This window comes from Leuresthes tenuis, unplaced genomic scaffold (genome assembly GCF_036924035.1).
Source record: "Leuresthes tenuis unplaced genomic scaffold, fLeuTen1.0.hap1 SCAF_20, whole genome shotgun sequence".
NCBI lineage: Eukaryota > Metazoa > Chordata > Actinopteri > Atheriniformes > Atherinopsidae > Leuresthes > Leuresthes tenuis.
In genome coordinates this window covers 27,900,618-27,922,293 of record NW_027325374.1, presented here as the reverse complement: position 1 = coordinate 27,922,293, position 21,676 = coordinate 27,900,618, and the positions used below count along the sequence as shown (strand labels likewise).

General features: G+C 42.4%; 1 non-coding gene across 1 annotated transcript; it reads left to right on the top strand.

Annotated features, from left to right (window-relative positions):
- Positions 1-14,353: 14,353 nt before the first annotated feature.
- Positions 14,354-14,467, top strand: LOC140279043 (U5 spliceosomal RNA). The gene has a single exon (XR_011909248.1). It is a non-coding gene; the product is annotated as a U5 spliceosomal RNA (small nuclear RNA).
- The last annotated feature ends 7,209 nt before the right edge of the window (positions 14,468-21,676 follow it).

The following is a 21,676-nucleotide window of genomic DNA, read 5'->3' as shown; positions in this document are numbered from 1 at the left end:
TTTTATACATTATGGTTGGAAATTTTCAACCACTCTCATCCGAAGACCTCTCCTCCCGCTTTTGTTAATATATTTGAACTTTAGTTTTACATTCAAACCTTCTTGCAGCTGAACCACCTCCGCTCCCTGTTTTGATCATATATGGTCTGGCTACTACCTTTTCTTACCCGTTTGTGAGTAATTATGGCTGGACATTCACACCTACTTGCAGTCGAACACAACCTCTCTCGCTTTTGATGATGTATGGACCGGCATTTTTACCTTTTCTAACACATTTTTCAGCAATTATGGTCGGAGATTCACACCTACTCACAGCCGAACAACTCAGCTTCCGCATTTGATGATGTATAGTCGGGCATTCTCACCCTTTCTCATCAGCTTTTTGCAAATTATGATCTGACATTCACACCTACTTGCAGTCGAACAGCTCTGCTCCCGCTTTTGATTATGTTTGGTTGGATATTCGAACCTTTTCTTAACTTCTTTTTACATATTTTGGTTGGACGTTCACACCTTCTTGTAGCCGAACACTTCCACTCCTGCTTTTGATGATGTATGGTTGGGCATTCACACATTTTTTTTGCCCATTTTTCAGGAATTATGAGTGGACATTCACACCTTGCAGCTGAACACCTCCTATCCCACTTATGATCATGTGCGGTTTGATTTTCGAAAAGTTTCTTTCATGTTTTCTAGCAATTATTGATGGACATGTAGATCTTCTTGCAGCTGAACACCTCCACTCCCGCTTTTGATCATACATTGTCAGGCATTCGCACCTTGTCTTACCCACTTATTACAAACTTTAGTCGAACAGTCACACCTTTTTGAAGCCGAACACCACCTCTCCCGCTTTTGATGATGTATGGTCCAGCATTCTTACCTTTTCTAACACATTCTTCAGCAATTATGGTCGGAGATTCACACCTACTCAGAGCCGAACACCACCGCTCCCGCATTTGATGGTGTATAGTCGGGCATTCTCACCCTTTCTCATCAGCTTTTTACAAATTATGATCTGACATTCACACCTGCTTTTGATAATGTATTGTTAGGCATTCGCACCTTTTTTTTTACCCATTTTTCATGAATTATGGGTGGACATTCACACCTTCTTGCAGCCGAACACCTCCTCTCCCGCTTATGATCATGTGCGGTTTGATATTCGAAAATTTACTTTCTTGTTTTAAAGCAATTATTGATGGACATTCAAACCTTCTTTTTGATGGTGTATAGTCGGGCTTTCGAGCCTTTTTTTCCCGGTTTTTACAAACCATGGTCGGACTTTCACACCTTCTTGTAGCCGAACAACTCCGCTCCCGCTATTGATTGTGTACAGTCGGGTATTTTAACCTTTTCTTACCCGCTTTTTACCAACTATGGTCGGACATTCACACCATCTTACAGCGGAACACCTCTGCTCCCACTTTTGATGGTGTATAGTCGGGCATTCGAACCTTTTCTTACCCGCTTTTTACAAACTATGGTGGGACATTCAAACCTTCTTGTATCCGAAAACCTCCGCTCTCTCTTTTGATCATACATTGTCGGACATTCGCACCTTTTCTTACCCGCTTTTTACAAACCATGGTCGGACTTTCACATCTTCTTGTAGCCGAACACATCCGCTCCCGCTATTGATTGTGTACAGTCGGGTATTTTAACCTTTTCTTACCCGCTTTTTACCAAGTATGGTCGGACATTCACACCTTCGTACAGCGGAACACCTCCGCTCCCTCTTTTGATGGTGTATGTTCGGGCATTCAAACCTTTTCTTACCCGCTTTTTCCAAACTATGGTCAGCTATTCACAGCTTCCTCTCCACCATACTTGTATGGTGGGATATTCACACCCACTTGCATCCGAAGACCTCCGCCCCAAATTTTGTTGATATTTAGTCGGACATTCGAACCTTACCCGCTTTTGGCAAACTATGGCCTTCTTGCAGCCAAACACCTCTGATCTCGCTTTTGATGATGTAAGGTTGGGAATTCAGACCTTGCTTCACCTGCTTTTCACCAAATATAGTCGGACATTCACACCCACTTGCATCCGAACACCTCCGCCCCAAATTTTGTTGATATTTAGTCGGACATTCGCACCTTACCCGCTTTTGGCAAACTATGGCCTTCTTGCAGCCAAACACCTCTGATCTCGCTTTTGATGATGTAAGGTTGGGCATTCAGACCTTGCTTCACCTGCTTTTCACCAAATATAGTCGGACATTCACACCTTCTTGCAGCCGAACACTTCCGCTCCACCTTTTAGTGTTCTATCACACCTTTTTTTCACCGCATTTTATACATTATGGTCGGAAATTTTCAACCACTCTCATCCGAAGACCTCTCCTCCCGCTTTTGTTAATATATTTGAACTTTAGTCGGACATTCAAACCTTCTTGCAGCTGAACCACCTCCGCTCCCTGTTTTGATCATATATGGTCTGGCAATACTACCTTTTCTTACCCGTTTGTGAGTAATTATGGCGGGACATTCACACCTACTTGCAGCCGAACACAACCTCTCTCGCTTTTGATGATGTATGGACCGGCATTCTTACCTTTTCTAACACATTTTTCAGCAATTATGGTCGGAGATTCACACCTACTCACAGCCGAACAACTCCGCTCCCGCATTTGATGGTGTATAGTCGGGCATTCTCAACCTTTCTCATCAGCTTTTTGCAAATTATGATCTGACATTCACACCTACTTGCAGTCGAACAGCTCTGCTCCCGCTTTTGATGATGTATGGACCGGCATTTTTACCTTTTCTAACACATTTTTCAGCAATTATGGTCGGATATTCACACCTACTCACAGCCGAACAACTCCGCTCCCGCATTTGATGATGTATAGTCGGGCATTTTCACCCTTTCTCATCAGCTTTTTGCAAATTATGATCTGACATTCACACCTACTTGCAGTCGAACAGCTCTGCTCCCGCTTTTGATTATGTTTGGTTGGATATTCGAACCTTTTCTTAACTTCTTTTTACATATTTTGGTTGGACGTTCACACCTTCTTGTAGCCGAACACTTCCACTCCTGCTTTTGATGATGTATGGTTGGGCATTCACACCTTTTTTTTGCCCATTTTTCAGGAATTATGGGTGGACATTCACACCTTGCAGCTGAACACCTCCTATCCCACTTATGATCATGTGCGGTTTAATTTTCGAAAAGTTTCTTTCATGTTTTCTAGCAATTATTGATGGACATGTAGACCTTCTTGCAGCTGAACACCTCCGCTCCCGCTTTTGATCATACATTGTCAGGCATTCGCACCTTGTCTTACCCACTTTTTACAAACTTTAGTCGAACAGTCACACCTTTTTGCAGCCGAACACCACCTCTCCCGCTTTTGATGATGTATGGTCCAGCATTCTTACCTTTTCTAACACATTCTTCAGCAATTATGGTCGGACATTCACACCTACTAAGAGCCGAACACCTCCGCTCCTGCATTTGATGGTGTATAGTCGGGCATTCTCACCCTTTCTCATCAGCTTTTTACAAATTATGATCTGACATTCACACCTGCTTTTGATAATGTATTGTTAGGCATTCACACCTTTTTTTTACCCATTTTTCATGAATTATGGGTGGACATTCACACCTTCCTGCAGCCGAAAACCTCCTCTCCCGCTTATGATCATGTGCGGTTTGATATTCGAAAATTTACTTTCTTGTTTTAAAGCAATTATTGATGGACATTCAAACCTTCTTTTTGATGGTGTATAGTCGGGCTTTCGAGCCTTTTCTACCCGGTTTTTACAAACCATGGTCGGACTTTCACACCTTCTTGTAGCCGAACAACTCCGCTCCCGCTATTGATTGTGTACAGTCGGGTATTTTAACCTTTTCTTACCCGCTTTTTACCAACTATGGTCGGACATTCACACCGTCTTACAGCGGAACACCTCTGCTCCCGCTTTTGATGGTGTATAGTCGGGCATTCAAACCTTTTCTTACCCGCTTTTTACAAACCATGGTCGGACTGTCACACCTTCTTGTAGCCGAACACATCCGCTCCCGCTATTGATTGTGTACAGTCGGGTATATTAACCTTTTCTTACCCGCTTTTTACCAAGTATGGTTGGACATTCACACCTTCGTACAGCGGAACACCTCCGCTCCCTCTTTTGATGGTGTATGTTCGGGCATTCAAACCTTTTCTTACCCGCTTTTTCCAAACTATGGTCGGCTATTCACAGCTTCCTCTCCACCATACTTGTATGGTGGGATATTCACACCCACTTGCATCCGAAGACCTCCGCCCCAAATTTTGTTGATATTTAGTCGGACATTCGCACCTTACCCGCTTTTGGCAAACTATGGCCTTCTTGCAGCCAAACAACTCTGATCTTGCTTTTGATGATGTAAGGTTGGGCATTCAGACCTTGCTTCACCTGCTTTTCACCAAATATAGTCGGACATTCACACCTTCTTGCAGCCGAACACTTCCGCTCCACCTTTTAGTGTTCTATCACACCTTTTTTTTCACCGCATTTTATACATTATGGTTGGAAATTTTCAACCACTCTCATCCGAAGACCTCTCCTCCCGCTTTTGTTAATATATTTGAACTTTAGTTTGACATTCAAACCTTCTTGCAGCTGAACCACCTCCGCTCCCTGTTTTGATCATATATGGTCTGGCTACTACCTTTTCTTACCCGTTTGTGAGTAATTATGGCTGGACATTCACACCTACTTGCAGTCGAACACGACCTCTCTCGCTTTTGATGATGTATGGACCGGCATTTTTACCTATTCTAACACATTTTTCAGCAATTATGGTCGGAGATTCACACCTACTCACAGCCGAACAACTCCGCTCCCGCATTTGATGATGTATAGTCGGGCATTCTCACCCTTTCTCATCAGCTTTTTGCAAATTATGATCTGACATTCACACCTACTTGCAGTCGAACAGCTCTGCTCCCGCTTTTGATTATGTTTGGTTGGATATTCGAACCTTTTCTTAACTTCTTTTTACATATTTTGGTTGGACGTTCACACCTTCTTGTAGCCGAACACTTCCACTCCTGCTTTTGATGATGTATGGTTGGGCATTCACACCTTTTTTTTGCCCATTTTTCAGGAATTATGGGTGGACATTCACACCTTGCAGCTGAACACCTCCTATCCCACTTATGATCATGTGCGGTTTGATTTTCGAAAAGTTTCTTTCATGTTTTCTAGCAATTATTGATGGACATGTAGACCTTCTTGCAGCTGAACACCTCCGCTCCCGCTTTTGATCATACACTGTCAGGCATTCGCACCTTGTCTTACCCTCTTTTTACAAACTTTAGTCGAACAGTCACACCTTTTTGCAGCCGAACACCACCTCTCCCGCTTTTGATGATGTATGGTCCAGCATTCTTACCTTTTCTAACACATTCTTCAGCAATTATGGTCGGACATTCACACCTACTCAGAGCCGAACACCTCCGCTCCCGCATTTGATGGTGTATAGTCGGGCATTCTCACCCTTTCTCATCAGCTTTTTACAAATTATGATCTGACATTCACACCTGCTTTTGATAATGTATTGTTAGGCATTCGCACCTTTTTTTTTACCCATTTTTCATGAATTATGGGTGGACATTCACACCTTCTTGCAGCCGAACACCTCTCCCGCTTATGATCATGTGCGGTTTGATATTCGAAAATTTACTTTCTTGTTTTAAAGCAATTATTGATGGACATTCAAACCTTCTTTTTGATGGTGTATAGACGGGCTTTCGAGCCTTTTCTTCCCGGTTTTTACAAACCATGGTCGGACTTTCACACCTTCTTGTAGCCGAACAACTCCGCTCCCGCTATTGATTGTGTACAGTCGGGTATTTTAACCTTTTCTTACCCGCTTTTTACCAACTATGGTCGGACATTCACACCGTCTTACAGCGGAACACCTCTGCTCCCGCTTTTGATGGTGTATAGTCGGGCATTCGAAGCTTTTCTTACCCGCTTTTTACAAACTATGGTGGGACATTCAAACCTTCTTGTATCCGAAAACCTCCGCTCTCTCTTTTGATCATACATTGTCGGACATTCGCACCTTTTCTTACCCGCTTTTTACAAACCATGGTCGGACTTTCACATCTTCTTGTAGCCGAACACATCCGCTCCCGCTATTGATTGTGTACAGTTGGGTATTTTAACCTTTTCTTACCCGCTTTTTACCAAGTATGGTCGGACATTCACACCTTCGTACAGAGGAACACCTCCGCTCCCTCTTTTGATGGTGTATGTTCGGGCATTCAAACCTTTTATTACCCGCTTTTTCCAAACTATGGTCGGCTATTAACAGCTTCCTCTCCACCATACTTGTATGGTGGGATATTCACACCCACTTGCATCCGAAGACCTCCGCCCCAAATTTTGTTGATATTTAGTCGGACATTCGCACCTTACCCGCTTTTGGCAAACTATGGCCTTCTTGCAGCCAAACACCTCTGATCTCGCTTTTGATGATGTAAGGTTGGGCATTCAGACCTTGCTTCACCTGCTTTTCACCAAATATAGTCGGACATTCACACCTTCTTGCAGCCGAACACTTCCGCTCCACCTTTTAGTGTTCTATCACTCCTTTTTTTCACCGCATTTTATACATTATGGTCGGACATTTTCAACCACTCTCATCCGAAGACCTCTCCTCCCGCTTTTGTTAATATATTTGAACTTTAGTCGGACATTCAAACCTTCTTGCAGCTGAACCACCTCCGCTCCCTGTTTTGATCATATATGGTCTGGCAATACTACCTTTTCTTACCCGTTTGTGAGTAATTATGGTTGGACATTCACACCTACTTGCAGCCGAACACAACCTCTCTCGCTTTTGATGATGTATGGACCGGCATTCTTACCTTTTCTAACACATTTTTCAGCAATTATGGTCAGAGATTCACACCTACTCACAGCCGAACAACTCCGCTCCCACATTTGATGGTGTATAGTCGGGCATTCTCACCCTTTCTCATCAGCTTTTTGCAAATTATGATCTGATATTCACACCTACTTGCAGTCGAACAGCTCTGCTCCCGCTTTTGATTATGTTTGGTTGGATATTCGAACATTTTCTTAACTGCTTTTTACAAACTTTGGTCGGACGTTCACACCGTCTTGCAGCCGAACACCTCCGCTTCCGCTTTTGATGGTATATAATCGGGCATTCGAGCCTTTTCTTACCCGCCTATTACTTACTATGGTTGGACATTCAAACCTTCTTGTAGCCGAACACATCCGCTCCTGCTTTTGATGATGTATGATTTGGCATTCGCACCTTTTCTTACCCATTTTTCAGTAATTTTTAGTCGGACATTCAGACCTTCTTGCACCTGAACACCTCTGCTCCCGCTTTTGATGGTGTATAGTCGGGCTTTCGAGCCTTTTCTTCCCCGATTTTTACAAATTGTGGTTGGACATTCAGACCTTGCAGCCGAAAACCTCCGCTCCCTCTTTTGATCATACATTGTCGGGCATTCGCCCCTTGACTTACACGGTTTTTACAAACTTTAGTCAGACATTCACACCTTGCTGCTGAACCACCTCCATTCCCTGTTTTGATCATGTGTGGTCTGAAAATACTACCTTTTCTTCCCCCGTTTGTGAGTAATTATGGCTGGACATTCACACCTACTTGCAGCCGAAAAACCACCTCTCCCGCTTTTGATGATGTATTGTCCGGCATTCTAGTCTTTTCTATCACATTTTTCAGCAATTATGATCTGACATTCACACCTACTTGCAGTCGAACAGCTCTGCTCCCGCTTTTGATTATGTTCGGTTGGATATTCAAACCTTTTCTTAACTGCTTTTTACAAACTTTGGTCGGACGTTCACACCTTCTTGCAGCCGAACACCTCCGCTTCCGCTTTTGATGGTATATATTCGGGTATTCGAACCTTCTCTTACCCGCTTTTTACAAACCATGGTTGGACTTTCATACCTTCTTGTAGCTGAACAACTCCACTCCTGCTTTTGATGATTTATGGTTGGACATTCGCATCTTTTCCTACCGATTTTTCAGTAATTATGGGTGGATATTCACACCTTCTTGCAGCTGAACACCTCCTCTCCCGCTAATGATCATGTAAGGTTTGATATTCGAAAATTTTCTTTCATGTTTTAAAGCAATTATTAATGGACATTCACACCTACTTGCAGCCGAACACCACCTCTCCCGCTTTTGATGATGTATGGACCGGCATTCTTACCTTTTCTAACACATTTTTCAGCAATTATGGTTGGAGAATCACACCTACTCACAGCCGAACATCTCCGCTACCGCATTTGATGGTGTATAGTCGGGATTTCTCACCCTTTCTCATCGGCTTTTTGCAAATTATTCTCTGACATTCACACCTACTTGCAGTCGAACAGCTCTGCTCCCGCTTTTGATTATGTTTGGTTAGATATTCGAACCTTTTCTTAACTGCTTTTTCACAAACTTTGGTCGGACGTTCACACCTTCTCTTAGCTGAACAACTCCGCTCCCTCTTTTGATTGTGTACAGTCGGGTATTTTAACCTTTTCTTACCCGCTTTTTACCAACTATGATCGGACATTCACACCGTCTTAAAGCGGAACACCTCCGCTACCTCTTTTGATGGTGTATGTTCGGGCATTCGAACCTTTTCTTACCCGCTTTTTACAAACCAGGGTCGGACTTTCACACCTTTTAGTAGCCGAACAACTCCGCTCCCGCTATTGATTGTGTACAGTCGGGTATTTTAACCTTTTCTTACCCGCTTTTTACCAACTATGGTCGGACATTCACACCGTCTTACAGCGGAACACCTCCTCTCCCGCTTATGATCATGTACGGTTTGATATTCGAAAATTTACTTTCTTGTTTTAAAGCAATTATTGATGGACATTCAAACCTTCTTTTTGATGGTGTATAGTCGGGCTTTCGAGCCTTTTCTTCCCGGTTTTTACAAACCATGGTCGGACTTTCACACCTTCTTGTAGCCGAACAACTCCGCTCCTGCTATTGATTGTGTACAGTCGGGTATTTTAACCTTTTCTTACCCGCTTTTTACCAACTATGGTCGGACATTCACACCGTCTTACAGCGGAACACCTCTGCTCCCGCTTTTGATGGTGTATAGTCGGGCATTCGAACCTTTTCTTACCTGCTTTTTACAAACTATGGTGGGACATTCAAACCTTCTTGTATCCGAAAACCTCCGCTCTCTCTTTTGATCATACATTGTCGGATATTCGCACCTTTTCTTACCCGCTTTTTACAAACCATGGTCGGACTTTCACACCTTCTTGTAGCCGAACACATCCACTCCCGCTATTGATTGTGTACAGTCGGGTATTTTAACCTTTTCTTACCCGCTTTTTACCAACTATGGTCGGACATTCACACCTTCGTACAGCGGAACACCTCCGCTCCCTCTTTTGATGGTGTATGTTCGGGTATTCAAACCTTTTCTTACCCGCTTTTTCCAAACTATGGTCGGCTATTCACAGCTTCCTCTCCACCATACTTGTATGGTTGGATATTCACACCCACTTGCATCCGAAGACCTCTGCCCCAAATTTTTTTAGATATTTAGTCGGACATTCGCACCTTACCCGCTTTTGGCAATTTATGGCCTTCTTGCAGCCCAACACCTCTGATCTCGCTTTTGATGATGTAAGGTTGGGCATTCAGACCTTGCTTCACCTGCTTTTCACCAAATATAGTCGGACATTCACACCCACTTGCATCCGAAGACCTCCGCCCCAAATTTTGTTGATATTTAGTCGGACATTCGCACCTTACCCGCTTTTGGCAAACTATGGCCTTCTTGCAGCCAAACACCTCTGATCTCGCTTTTGATGATGTAAGGTTGGGCATTCAGACCTTGCTTCACCTGCTTTTCACCAAATATAGTCGGACATTCACACCTTCTTGCAGCCGAACACTTCCGCTCCACCTTTTAGTGTTCTATCACACCTTTTTTTCACCGCATTTTATACATTATGGTTGGAAATTTTCAACCACTCTCATCCGAAGACCTCTCCTCCCGCTTTTGTTAATATATTTGAACTTTAGTCGGACATTCAAACCTTCTTGCAGCTGAACCACCTCCGCTCCCTGTTTTGATCATATATGGTCTGGCAATACTACCTTTTCTTACCCGTTTGTGAGTAATTATGGCTGGACATTCACACCTACTTGCAGCCGAACACAACCTCTCTCGCTTTTGATGATGTATGGACCGGCATTCTTACCTTTTCTAACACATTTTTCAGCAATTATGGTCGGAGATTCACACCTACTCACAGCCGAACAACTCCGCTCCCGCATTTGATGGTGTATAGTCGGGCATTCTCACCCTTTCTCATCAGCTTTTTGCAAATTATGATCTGACATTCACACCTACTTGCAGTCAAACAGCTCTGCTCCCGCTTTTGATTATGTATGGTTGGATATTCGAACCTTTTCTTAACTGCTTTTTACAAACTTTGGTTGGACGTTCACACCTTCTTGTAGCCGAACACATGCACTCCTGCTTTTGATGATGTATGGTTGGGCATTCGCACCTTTTTTTTACCCATTTTTCAGGTATTATGGGTGGACATTCACACCTTCTTGCAGCTGAACACCTCCTCTCCCACTTATGAGCATGTGTGGTTTGATTTTCGAAAATTTTCTTTCATGTTTTCTAGCAATTATTGATGGACATTTAGACCTTCTTGCAGCTGAACACCACCTCTCCCGATTTTGATGATGTATGGACCGGCATTTTTACCTTTTCTAACACATTTTTCAGCAATTATGGTTGGAGATTCACACCTACTCACAGCCGAACAACTCCGCTACCGCATTTGATGGTGTATAGTCGGGCATTCTCACCCTTTCTCATCAGCTTTTTGCAAATTATGATCTGACATTCACACCTACTTGCAGTTGAACAGCTCTGCTCCCGCTTTTGATTATGTTTGGTTAGATATTCGAACCTTTTCTTAACTGCTTTTTACAAACTTTGGTCGGACGTTCACAATATCTTGCAGCCGAACACCTCCGCTTCCGCTTTTGATGGTGTATATTCGGGCATACGAACCTTTTCTTACCCGCTTTTTACAAACCAAGGTCGGACTTTCACACCTTCTCTTAGCTGAACAACTCCGCTTCCTCTTTTGATTGTGTACAGTCGGGTAATTTAACCTTTTCTTACCCGCTTTTTACCATCTATGGTCGGACATTCACACCGTCTTACAGCGGAACACCTCCGCTCCCTCTTTTGATGATGTATGGTTAGGCATTCGCACCTTTTCTTACCCATTTTTCAGTAATTATGGGTAGACATTCACACCTTCTTGCAGCTGAACACCTCCTCTCCCGCTTATGATCATGTGCAGTTTGATATTCGAAAATTTTCTTTCATGTTTTCTAGCAATTATTGATGGACATTCAGACCGTCTTGCAGCTGAACACCTCCGCTCCCACTTTTGATGGTGTATAGTCGGGCTTTCGAGCCTTTTCTTCCCCGGTTTTTACAAATTATGGTTGGACATTCAGACCTTCTTGCAGCCGAAAACCTCTACTCCCTCTTTTGATCATACATTGTCGGGCATTCGCACCTTTCCTTACCCGCTTTTTACAAACCATGGTCGGACTTTCACACCTTTTAGTAGCCGAACAACTCCGCTCCCGCTATTGATTGTGTACAGTCGGGTATTTTAACCTTTTCTTACCCGCTTTTTACCAACTATGGTTGGACATTCACACCTTCTTACAGCAGAACACCTCCGCTCCTTCTTTTGATTATGTATGGTTTGACATTCGCACCTTCTCTCACCCGCCTTTTACTATGGTCGGCCATTCACAGCTTCCTCTCCACCATACTTGTATGGTGGGATATTCACACCCACTTGCATCCGAAGACCTCCGCCCCCACTTTTGTTGATATTTAGTCGGTCATTCGCAGCTTACCCGCTTTTGGCAAACTATGGCCTTCTTGCAGCCAAACACCTCTGATCTCGCTTTTGATGATGTAAGGTTGGGCATTCAGACCTTGCTTCACCTGCTTTTCACTAAATATAGTCGGACATTCACACCTTCTTGCAGCCGAACACTTCCGCTTTTAGTGTTCTATGAGGCATTCACATATATTTTTTCACCGTATTTTATAGATTATGGTTGGAAATTCTCACCCACTCTCATCCGAAGACATCTCCTCCCGCTTTTGTTAATATATAGTCGGGCATTCGAACCTTTTCTTACCCGCTTTTTACAAAATATGGTCGAACATTCACACCTACTTGCAGCTGAATACTTCCGCTCCACCTTTTAGGTATGTATGGTTGGCATTTGCACCTCTTTTTATACTGATTGCTGAAGATTAAGTTGTTCTTTCTCAAACTACAAATTTTTTTAATTGTTGAAACTTGATTTGAAGTGGATAAATAAGGAGGACAAACAGTTTTAAGTCAGGCTGATAGAAGGAATTAATTTTATAGCAAAATCTGTATTTCGTCATATGTCGAGAGATGCTTATTGCTGAAGAAGTTCTTTCTCATTCTACAAAGTACAACGTTGTTTATCGTTGAAACTTGATTAGACATGAATAAATATGAAGGACAAAGCAGTCTTAACTTGGTTTGAGTTAAGGAATTCGTTTTATAGGAGAATCCGAATTCGTGCATAACTCATAAAATAGAGCTTATTTTCGGATTCCTGAAGAATGATTCTGGTTCTTTCTCATAATACAAAGTTTGTTGTTTATTGTTGAAACTTCATCAGAAGTGAAGAAATAAATGAATGCCTATCAACAAATGTGGGATCTAAACTCTAGTGCTTCCTCTAAAATAATTTCCTTTCTCAATTTAGAAATGTGTGTGTGTAAGTCACAACACCCGTGACACCAAAACGGCTTTCTTTTCTCTACACTCTGCACTATGAGCACACACACCAAATCAGAAAGGCTTTTTTCTCTCTTTTCTACATTATGGACTGTGGGGACACAAAACCGCTCTCTCTCTTTTTTTTTTTATCGTGTGCCAGGGCGTTGTCTCATGTATTAGATTATGCTTAAGATACGAATGGGTTTATCAGTCACATCAGAATCCATACATATTGATCCTTCCGTAATAAAATGGTCGGATCTTATCAAACACACTTTGTTTCTTGTGACAATCAAGTCAGCGAAACAGCGTATACACGTCAAGACACTGAATCAAGTTTGCCACAAGAACTCATAAGTTTGGCAGTATTGCTCTGCCATCAGCAATGATACACCCATTTTATTTTCGTGAGACATGTGCAAGCACCTGTTCATCTACTGTTCTATCACTATGAATTAGTGATCTATTATCAATAAGGATACTTCTACAACTACTATCAAAGTATGTCCGGACTTCTTATGTTGTCAGTTGCTATATATGAATAAGTGGGGAGCTACTGACAAGCATTAAGCATGTCACACAGCCCAAACATATAACATTTCAGGACACACCACACAGTTAACAACCACAGTGAAGCGTGTCAAAGCCCAAACATGTAACATTCAACAGGACACTTACACAACACATTCAAATCAAACAGTCAGACAACATACAAGAACATATACCCCAGCCGGCATTGCTCCCTGCCTATTTTCGTACAGCACACTATGTGTGCGCACACCTTTATTCACAAACTCTTCAACTTATACTCTTTTACCGAAGCTGCTACAGCTCGATTGGCCGAATACCCTTAGATCCTATTTCGGTGAATTTGACATCTGCCTTACATGTAACAGATTAGCGGTTTAGCAGTTTTAATTTAGTTTGAGTGAAGGAATTCATTTTATAGCAAAATCCGAAATCGTGAAGCACTCATGAAAGTAAGCTTATTCTCGGATTCCTGAAACTTTAGATTTGCTCTTTCTTTTACTGCAAAGTACAACGTTGTTTTTTTTGTTTAAATCTTTCTAGACATGGTAAATATGAACGACAAAGCAGTTTTAACATAGTTTGAGTGAAGGAATTCATTTTATAGATAAAATCCCAAGAGTCTGCTGAGAAAAGAGAGTGAATGCGAAGTAGACTTTAACACGGCTATGGGAGCGAGCCGAGTGTCGGCTAACCGGGAGAATTGCTTGAAAGAAACGCGACACCGAATGAGCGGTCAGAACAAAGCCTCAATACGGGATTCTCGTGGTGTTTTTGTTGCTGCCTTGTCTTTTGCATAGAGTAAAAGACAAGGCAGCCATCGAATAGGGCCCGATTGTTCCTACTTGGTCAGCCGAGGAGCAAGGGGGGGGGGGGGGGGGGGGCAAGCGTCTCAACCAAGCAAAGCTCACCATGGGGAAGGTGGCTATACCAACTAGCCTGATGCCCTGCTCCCGCAGTGACGGATAATCGTACTCTGGTTTCTCTTCATAACATACAAGTCTTTCGCCTTTTACTAAAGACTTCCGTGGAGAGCAGCACTAATGAGTTGTTTCTATTATTGGCAGGCTTTACCTTTGCGGGTGAAGCCCTTTTTGTCTGTGCAAAAGAAATCTTGCTACTTTGCAGAGTGACTTCTCTGAGTAGAGTCGCCTTACAAGACAAGGCAGCCATCGAATAGATTGTTTCTACTTGGTCAGCCGAGGAGCAGGGGGGGGGGGGCAAGCGTCTCAACCAAGCAAAGCTCACCAAGTAGGAACAATCGGGCCCTTTTCGATGGCTGCAACACCTGAAAGAGATATTGATGCGAGACCCGATCAAATGCTTTTTCAAAGTCTAAATTTAAGATGACAAGCCGGGTGTTTCTGTCTCTAGCGTAATCAATGATGTCTCGAATCAGTACGAGGCTGTCGGTGAGTTGTCTCCCTGAGATGGCACAAGCTTGGTCTGGGTGAATTACCTCCTCTAAAACAGAGGACATCCGTGTCGCTAAAACCTTGCTAAAAAGTTTACAGTCAAAGTTTAAAAGTGTGATGGGCCTCCAATTCTTTAGGTCAGTCTTATCATTTTTTTTATAAAGTAGAGTCACTATTCCCACTCTAAAACTGTCAGGCAGTCGGTCGAGTTTTTCAAAATCTTTAAAAACATCTAAAATGTCTGATGATAAAAGGTCCCAATAGGTCAGATAGAATTCTGCAGGAAGCCCGTCTAAACCCGGAGCTCGACTTCTCTTAAAACCTGTTAGGCATTTTTTTAACTCTAAAGCAGTAAAATTCTGTGTCAAGTGTGCATTCTCTTTTACGGTTTTGTCAACGAATTTTAAGATTTCTGCCGATGTTTCCAAGTGCACTGGTTTCTCTTTGTACATGTTACTATAAAAGGTATGTACAGTTTCAATCATCTCTTGTGTGGATTTTGTTAAAAACCCATCTTCTCTTTTTAGATTTTGAATACACTCCTTTTTATTTATAACTTTCTTTCTTTTTCACCTTCCTCAATTTCCTGCTCCCTGCTTCTTACAAAAATTCCTTTACTCTTTATTTCTGCTAAAACTGACATTTCCTTTTTGACATCTTTGATTTCTTCTTTAAAGTCTATGCCACACTGATTTAGTTTAAAGTAGCGCTGTAAGCGTTTATGTAGTCCCATCATACATCTATTCTCTTTCCTTTTTTTACGTTTACCTTGCTGTTTAAAAAAAGTCTGGGTCGTTTCCTTCACCATTTCCCACCATTGTGCATGTGTTTCGTAGAGGTCTTGAAGGGTCTGCCACTCTTTATAACATTCCCTGTACTGACTGACTATGATTTCATCCTCCAACAGGGAACAGTTGAGTTTCCACAGACCACTTCCTACCGTCACACCAGAAGGGGGTGAAAGGGTGCAGGAGAGCATAAGGTGGTCTGAAAAGAAAACAGGGGTTAATCTAACATCAGTGGGTGGGCAATCTCTAGTAAAGAAATAATCAATGCGAGAGGCTCTGGTGCCATCATGACTAAACCAGGTGAAGCCCTCCTCTCTGGGATGCATGGTTTTAAAACAGTCAGTAAGCTTAAAATCCCTGCATATGCCCTGAAGTAAAATCGAAGTCTTATCCACTTTAAAATCTACCCCTGCTCTTTTTCTATCTTTCCTGCTCAAGATACAGTTAAAATCCCCTCCTACAACTAAAGGTACTTGCCCTAGCATGTAAAGCTGTATATCTTCTAAAAGGTCATACCTTTCAATTTTTCCATTGAAACCATAAATATTTAAGAGGTTAAAGTCTTGCCCCATAAAATTCAAGTGTGCTAAAAGTGCCCGTCCGTCTCTCACCACTGTGCTACCTTTCACCAGAACATGCGGATTTTTAATTAGAATGGCCACACCATCATTTTTATTTTGATTTGAGCCACTCCATATCGATAAATGGGGCCACATTTCCTCCCATTGACTATGGTTTTTTAAAAAAGGTAGTCCACATTCTTGTATTAAAAACACATCTGATTTTATGGAGTCTAAGATGGATAAAATACTCTGGGCTCTTGTCTTTGATTTCACACTTCTCACATTTAGTGTTGAGAAGGTGAGAACCATTAAAAGCATAAAGGAAAGTAGGTATGTCATTTTCGTTTTTCTAAGTTATCAAAACAAATTACACACAGGTTATTTCTTGGGAAACTAGCTCTTCCTTCATTTCTTTAGGTGAAAAGTGAGTAGGTTGATCTATATTTCCTTTTCGGACTCTCGGTGTTGGCCTCTGACGCAATGTTGCATTTAACTTTGAGTCCCTGGGGGTCGAGTGCAGAGCTGAAGTTAAAAAGGAGACCTCATTTGGTGAGTCGGAGGGGAAGACTCTAGGTTCTTCCACTGAAGAACTGTCTGAAAGGGACCTAACCCTTCCCCTCTTCTCTGATACCACTGGGGAATCAGAGGCTCAGATGCCGTCCTCTTCGGCTGTTGACCTTCGGGGAGGTGAGTATCTTCACTAGACTCACCTGTCTGCTCTTCCTCCTCATTTAGCGTAGCTCCACCCTCTGCCTGTGAATTCTCACAGACTTCAACACTGAGTGGTGAGGCCTCTACAGGCCCCTCCCCTTTTTGCTCCTCACTTCCAATCCAAGCTTTTGGCGGGAAGTTTGAATTTATTGGGTCAACCTCTTCACTTTGTTCACCAACTGCCACCTTTGGTCCTTCTCTTTGTTGGCTTGACTGTGGCTTTACCGTCTTTAATTTGTTGGCAAAAGATTTAGGGCAATCTCTGAAGAGGTGATTTAATTCTCCACAGAGATTACATTTCCTGCCATTTGGACACTCTCCAAAAGTTTGCCCAATTTCTCTGCTCTTCCCACATAACACCTTGGTACAAGCCTCAACCAGGTGCCCATGCTCACCACACTTGCGGCAGAACTTGGGCTGCCCCTGGTAGTGGATGTAATCTCGGTTTTCAAGGTGGCCAGAGTGTCGCCCACCCGCTGCACTGAGCACTCTTCAGCCCTTTTAAATGGTATAACTTTGCACTCCCGCACGCTCCAGCAAGCACCATTCAAGCAACAACTTTGCACTCCAGCTTCGAACATCGGCACAGTCGCAACAAGTAAGGCGACTCTACTCAAAGAAGTCACTCTGCACAGTAAGAAGATTTCTTTTGCACAGACAGAAAGGGCTTCACCCGCAAAGGTAAAGCCTGCCAAAAATAGAAACAACTCATTAGTGCTGCTCAACATTGTACTTTGCAGTAAAAGAAAGAGCAAATCTAAAGATTCAGGAATCCGAGAATAAGCTTAGTTCTTCACGATTTCGGATTTTGCTATAAAATTAATTCCTTCACTCAAACTAAATTAAAACTGCTAAACCGCTAATCTGTTACATACAAGGCAGATGTCAAATTCACCGAAATAGGATCTAAGGGTATTTGGCCAATCGAGCTGTAGCAGCTTCGGTAAAAGAGTATAAGTTGAAGAGTTTGTGAATAAAGGTGTGCGCACACATAGTGTGCTGTACGAAAATAGGCAGGGAGCAATGCCGGCTGGGGTATATGTTCTTGTATGTTGTCTGACTGTTTGATTTGAATGTGTTGTGTAAGTGTCCTGTTGAATGTTACATGTTTGGGCTTTGACACGCTTCACTGTGGTTGTTAACTGTGTGGTGTGTCCTGAAATGTTATATGTTTGGGCTGTGTGACATGCTTAATGCTTGTCAGTAGCTACCCACTTATTCATATATAGCAACTGACAACATAAGAAGTCCGGACATACTTTGATAGTAGTTGTAGAAGTATCCTTATTGATAATAGATTACTAATTCATAGTGATAGAACAGTAGATGAACAGGTGCTTGCACATGTCTCACGAAAATAAAATGGGTGTATCATTGCTGATGGCAGAGCAATACTGCCAAACTTATGAGTTCTTGTGGCAAACTTGATTCAGTGTCTTGACGTGTATACGCTGTTTCGCTGACTTGATTGTCACAAGAAACAAAGTGTGTTTGATAAGATCCGACCATTTTATTACGGGAGGATCAGTATGTATGGATTCTGATGTGACTGATAAACCCATTCGTATCTTAAGCATAATCTAATACATGAGACAACGCCCTGGCACACGATTAAAAAAAAAAAGAGAGAGAGCGGTTTTGTGTCCCCACAGTCCATAATGTAGAAAAGAGAGAAAAAAGCCTTTCTGATTTGGTGTGTGTGCTCATAGTGCAGAGTGTAGAGAAAAGAAAGCCGTTTTGGTGTCACGGGTGTTGTGACTTACACACACACATTTCTAAATTGAGAAAGGAAATTATTTTAGAGGAAGCACTAGAGTTTAGATCCCACATTTGTTGATAGGCATTCATTTATTTCTTCACTTCTGATGAAGTTTCAACAATAAACAACAAACTTTGTATTATGAGAAAGAACCAGAATCATTCTTCAGGAATCCGAAAATAAGCTCTATTTTATGAGTTATGCACGAATTCGGATTCTCCTATAAAACGAATTCCTTAACTCAAACCAAGTTAAGACTGCTTTGTCCTTCATATTTATTCATGTCTAATCAAGTTTCAACGATAAACAACGTTGTACTTTGTAGAATGAGAAAGAACTTCTTCAGCAATAAGCATCTCTCGACATATGACGAAGTACAGATTTTGCTATAAAATTAATTCCTTCTATCAGCCTGACTTAAAACTGTTTGTCCTCCTTATTTATCCACTTCAAATCAAGTTTCAACAAATAAAAAAATGTTGTAGTTTGAGAAAGTACAACTTAATCTTCAGCAATCAGTATAAAAAGAGGTGCAAATGCCAACCATACATACCTAAAAGGTGGAGCGGAAGTATTCAGCTGCAAGTAGGTGTGAATGTTCGACTATAATTTGTAAAAAGCGGGTAAGAAAAGGTTCGAATGCCCGACTATATATTAACAAAAGCGGGAGGAGAGGTCTTCAGATGAGAGTGGGTGAGAATTTCCAACCATAATCTATAAAATACGGTGAAAAAAAATATGTGAATGCCTCATAGAACACTAAAAGCGGAAGTGTTCGGCTGCAAGAAGGTGTGAATGTCCGACTATATTTGGTGAAAAGCAGGTGAAGCAAGGTCTGAATGCCCAACCTTACATCATCAAAAGCGAGATCAGAGGTGTTTGGCTGCAAGAAGGCCATAGTTTTCCAAAAGCGGGTAAGGTGCGAATGTCCGACTAAATATCAACAAAATTTGGGGCGGAGGTCTTCGGATGCAAGTGGGTGTGAATATTCCACCATACAAGTATGGTGGAGAGGAAGCTGTGAATAGCCGACCATAGTTTGTAAAAAGCGGGTAAGAAAAGCTTCGAATGCCCGACTATACACCATCAAAAGCGGGAGCAGAGGTGTTCCGCTGTAAGACGGTGTGAATGTCCGACCATAGTTGGTAAAAAGCGGGTAAGAAAAGGTTAAAATACCCGACTGTACACAATCAATAGCGGGAGCGGAGTTGTTCGGCTACAAGAAGGTGTGAAAGTCCGACCATGGTTTGTAAAAACCGGGAAGAAAAGGCTCGAAAGCCCGACTATACACCATCAAAAAGAAGGTTTGAATGTCCATCAATAATTGCTTTAAAACAAGAAAGTAAATTTTCGAATATCAAACCGCACATGATCATAAGCGGGAGAGAAGGTGTTCGGCTGCAAGAAGGTGTGAATGTCCACCCATAATTCATGAAAAATGGGTAAAAAAAAGGTGCGAATGCCTAACAATACATTATCAAAAGCAGGTGTGAATGTCAGATCATAATTTGTAAAAAGCTGATGAGAAAGGGTGAGAATGCCCGACTATACACCATCAAATGCGGGAGCGGAGGTGTTCGGCTCTGAGTAGGTGTGAATGTCCGACCATAATTGCTGAAGAATGTGTTAGAAAAGGTAAGAATGCTGGACCATACATCATCAAAAGCGGGAGAGGTGGTGTTCGGCTGCAAAAAGGTGTGACTGTTCGACTAAAGTTTGTAAAAAGTGGGTAAGACAAGGTGCGAATGCCTGACAATGTATGATCAAAAGCGGGAGCGGAGGTGTTCAGCTGCAAGAAGGTCTACATGTCCATCAATAATTGCTAGAAAACATGAAAGAAACTTTTCGAAAATCAAACCGCACATGATCATAAGTGGGATAGGAGGTGTTCAGCTGCAAGGTGTGAATGTCCACCCATAATTCCTGAAAAATGGGCAAAAAAAAGGTGTGAATGCCCAACCATACATCATCAAAAGCAGGAGTGGAAGTGTTCGGCTACAAGAAGGTGTGAACGTCCAACCAAAATATGTAAAAAGAAGTTAAGAAAAGGTTCGAATATCCAACCAAACATAATCAAAAGCGGGAGCAGAGCTGTTCGACTGCAAGTAGGTGTGAATGTCAGATCATAATTTGCAAAAAGCTGATGAGAAAGGGTGAGAATGCCCGACTATACACCATCAAATGTGGGAGCGGAGTTGTTCGGCTGTGAGTAGGTGTGAATCTCCGACCATAATTGCTGAAAAATGTGTTAGAAAAGGTAAGAATGCCGGTCCATACATCATCAAAAGCGAGAGAGGTTGTGTTCGGCTGCAAGTAGGTGTGAATGTCAGGCCATAATTACTCACAAACGGGTAAGAAAAGGTAGTATTGCCAGACCATATATGATCAAAACAGGGAGCGGAGGTGGTTCAGCTGCAAGAAGGTTTGAATGTCCGACTAAATATCAAATATATTAACAAAAGCGGGAGGAGAGGTCTTCGGATGAGAGTGGTTGAAAATTTCCGACCATAATGTATTAAATGCGGTGAAAAAAAGGTGTGATAGAACACTAAAAGGTGGAGCGGAAGTGTTCGGCTGCAAGAAGGTGTGAATGTCCGACTATATTTGGTGAAAAGCAGGTGAAGCAAGGTCTGAATGCCCAACCTTACATCATCAAAAGCGAGATCAGAGGTGTTTGGCTGCAAGAAGGCCATAGTTTGCCAAAAGCGGGTAAGGTGCGAATGTCCGACTAAATATCAACAAAATTTGGGGCGGAGGTCTTCAGATGCAAGTGGGTGTGAATATCACACCATACAGGTATGGTGGAGAGGAAGCTGTGAATAGCCGACCATAGTTTGGAAAAAGCGGGTAAGAAAAGGTTTGAATGCCCGAACATACACCATCAAAAGAGGGAGCGGAGGTGTTCCGCTGTACGAAGGTGTGAATGTCCGACCGTACTTGGTAAAAAGCGGGTAAGAAAAGGTTAAAATACCCGACTGTACACAATCAATAGCGGGAGCGGATGTGTTCGGCTACAAGAAGATGTGAAAGTCCGACCATGGTTTGTAAAAAGCGGGTA